This window comes from Mustela nigripes, chromosome 13 (assembly GCF_022355385.1).
Source record: "Mustela nigripes isolate SB6536 chromosome 13, MUSNIG.SB6536, whole genome shotgun sequence".
Taxonomy (NCBI): Eukaryota; Metazoa; Chordata; class Mammalia; order Carnivora; family Mustelidae; genus Mustela; species Mustela nigripes.
The window spans coordinates 82,493,133-82,496,347 of NC_081569.1; positions in this window are offsets into that span (position 1 = coordinate 82,493,133).

The following is a 3,215-nucleotide window of genomic DNA, read 5'->3' on the forward strand; positions in this document are numbered from 1 at the left end:
TTGCTAAATTAATTTTTAATGACCTAGTGTTTATCCACTCCTGAAATTATGAATTTTCATTCCACAACTGCTCTTAAATCTGCGACGAGAAATCGTGACAATAAAACCCAATGGCCACTCTCTGAGCTCCTTCTCTAGCTTTAAAAAAAAGAATCACAAAATGGTCTTTGTAAATTTGCTGAAAAATCTCAGCATTCGGGAGCATGAGCAGCAACCACTTCCAAAAAAAAGCTGACTTTTCTAAGTGCGAAGGTTATCAAAGGTCAAACAAACAGGATTCAAGAAAGAAATCTGGTGCTTTTTCGTCACTCAGAACATTTAAGTAAGCAAAAGAGCTGTGTTAAAGAAATTAAAATGACAGCCTCTTACAAGCCACCTTAAAAAGATTAGGCAGAGACCGCCCAAGTGCCTTTGAGAATTAAAAATGTTTCTAAATCCCCACTCGATGTCACTGAGAGGTGATGAAAGTATTGCTGAAGATGCGAAGGTCTTTTTGGTTTTCTCCCTCAGTTTCTTTTTTTTTTTTCTTTTAAGATTTCATTTATTTGACACAGAGAGATAGCGAGAGAGAGGGAACACAGCAGGGGGAGTGGGAGGGGAAGCAGCAGGCTCCCCACTGAGCCTGATGTGGGGCTCAATTCCAGGACACTGCGATCATGACCTGAGCCCAAGACAGATGCTTCCAACAAGCCACTGAGGCGCCCCTTCTCCCTTAGTTTCTACTTATCAGATGGAGAATCATCAGTAACAGAACTACGCTGACATCTCAGCCTGACCTCAACCCCAAATTGGGAAGGTAGGTGCATCAAAAAGAAAAATCTGCTTTCCTCCCCGAGAGTGCATCAAAGCAGGGACAAGAGGCGGGAGCACTTTGCACACTGCCCAGACATCCTGATGAGGAACCGTGGTCTGCTGGGAGGCCTCCAAATGGTGCCCAGGAAATCCAAACTGTTTTCCCTTCCGGTGGCCCCACCCTGCTCCTGTCAAGCCTGAGCCTGACAGGCCAATATTGGACACAGACCCAAAGTTCGTCCAAATCCTGAGAGGCAGGAGGAAAATATCCCATTGCCAGTCAAGGAATTTCTGCTCCTGTTCTTTACACTGCATAACTGACATTCCTTTAGGAGGCTGGGCAGCAGACCCCTGTGGATAGCCAAAACATTATGTAAGAATCCAAGCATTCATCCCCCCTTCTCTCAAATCCACTTAATCCTACTCTTCTGTCTGGCCTCTCCTCCACAGGAAGCGGAGACCACCAAAGACCTCAGGCACTGAGGAACCCGCAAGTTCCAAGTCAAATCCTGGGTGCTGCTCTGTTACCCTGTCATCTCAGACGAGCCACCTCACTATTCTGAGAACATGTCCTCGTGTGGAGAGAAGACCTGTGTCACAGCAGCTGCAGAGAATAAACCCGTGACAGCCGGAAGCACAGGCCTGGCATAGAGGTATTCTTGGGGGCAGGGGTGTCATTTTACCAGTTGTTCTCTGTGGAGAATCCTTGACCTCTGACCCTGGACTTGCAAGGGTAAAGACAGGCCTTAATAAACGTAGCCTCTCTGAGGACCTAACCTGTCGGCGTGGAGAAACAGAAACATACTTAAAAAAAATCACATTCAGATGGGAGTGGAGTGGGTCTGAGAGTAGACTGGTTCTTGAATACAAACCAGCATATATGACCCAAAAGAGCTCAACTATAACCAGCTTTGTTTTGAGAAAAACTATTTCTCTCTACTGTTTTGACAAGTCTCTAACCCACTTCACTGACCAGCCGTATTCTTTTCGTGTCATTCAAAGGATTCAAGACTGAAGCTAGGTCGGTCTTGTATTCTTTTTACTTAAAATTACATGACCAAGGGGCGCCTGGGTGGCTCAGTGGATTAAGCCGCTCAGGTCGTGATCGCAGGGTCCTGGGATTGAGTCCCACATCGGGCTCTCTGCTCAGCAGGGAGCCTGCTTCCTCCTCTCTCTCTCTGTCTGCCTCTTTACCTACTTGTAATCTGTCAAATAAATAAATAAAATCTTTTAAAAATAAATAAATAAATAAATAAATAACATGACCAAGAACATCCTTTGGGCTAGTCCTTGTAGTTAATCAAATATGAAAGTACCTGACATGTCCAAATTCCTCTTTAATACAAGCTGCTGAGCCAGCATGGCATTTCCCATCATTGGTCTCAAACACAGGAAATTTCGGGATTGAATGGCCCAAAGAAATGAGGATGACCCAGCCTTGAAAAAAACCTGAGTTATTTAAAGGAGAAAAACAAAATCATGTCTGAATGGGTAATTCATGATTCAGACAGCCCAGCATTTAATTGGTATTAACTACTCTACTAAAGATCTATTTAATGCACTTAGGTAAGACTTTTTATTTCCATGAAATTGGATCTTTGGTTCAAAATTGAATCTCCTGCCAAGGACTCTGCACTTTTTAGGTGACGTAACACTGAGGTGGGCTCTTAACATTTCATTGCCAGGAATATAAAGAAAATTGATCAGATTATTTGCCAAATAATGTTTCTTTGTCGGGGCTGAGTCCTCCCCTAAGTGGGCTGTCAAGGAGAAAAGCAAAAAGCAGACGCTATTACAGTTTTATTTTCTAGGTTCAACCTTCCAGGGCTCAGAGTCAACCCTGAGAAAAATCAGTGCATTAAAAATTGATTTGTTATTTAGTTTATTCGCTTATAGGACTTTTGTCTGAAAGGAATAAGCAAGGCCCAAGAGGTCAGATCTTTGGGCAAGTCAAAATAATGTCTCAAGTGAAAGATACAAGACATACTATTGGAATGATACGACATTCCTTCAGAATCTTTTCACAAGCACCCTCATGACATCAAGAACCACGGGAAAAACTTGATTACAATTCAATGGCATATAGAATTCCTGGTGAACAACATTCTTTCTTTCTCTCTTACTGAAGTGTTTCAAAATCGTTCCAAAGGAGGGATGTACTCTGTCCTATCTGAAGCTGTTCTGAGGTTCCTCCTGAAGTCCCAAGCTGCTGAAGGGCAGAATTTTTCGTTGTTCTGTTTTTAGATTCCTAGTTGTCAAAGACCGATTCCAATAGGGAAACAGATACAGAATGACACTATGACCAAAACTTCCTAATACTCTTAGCCTCAATCTGTAAGTCAATGAGAGAGAGAGGTATATAAAAACTTCCAGCAGTCCTTTTTTGCCAGAGATGGAGGAAATGAATCAAACCATGAATACGC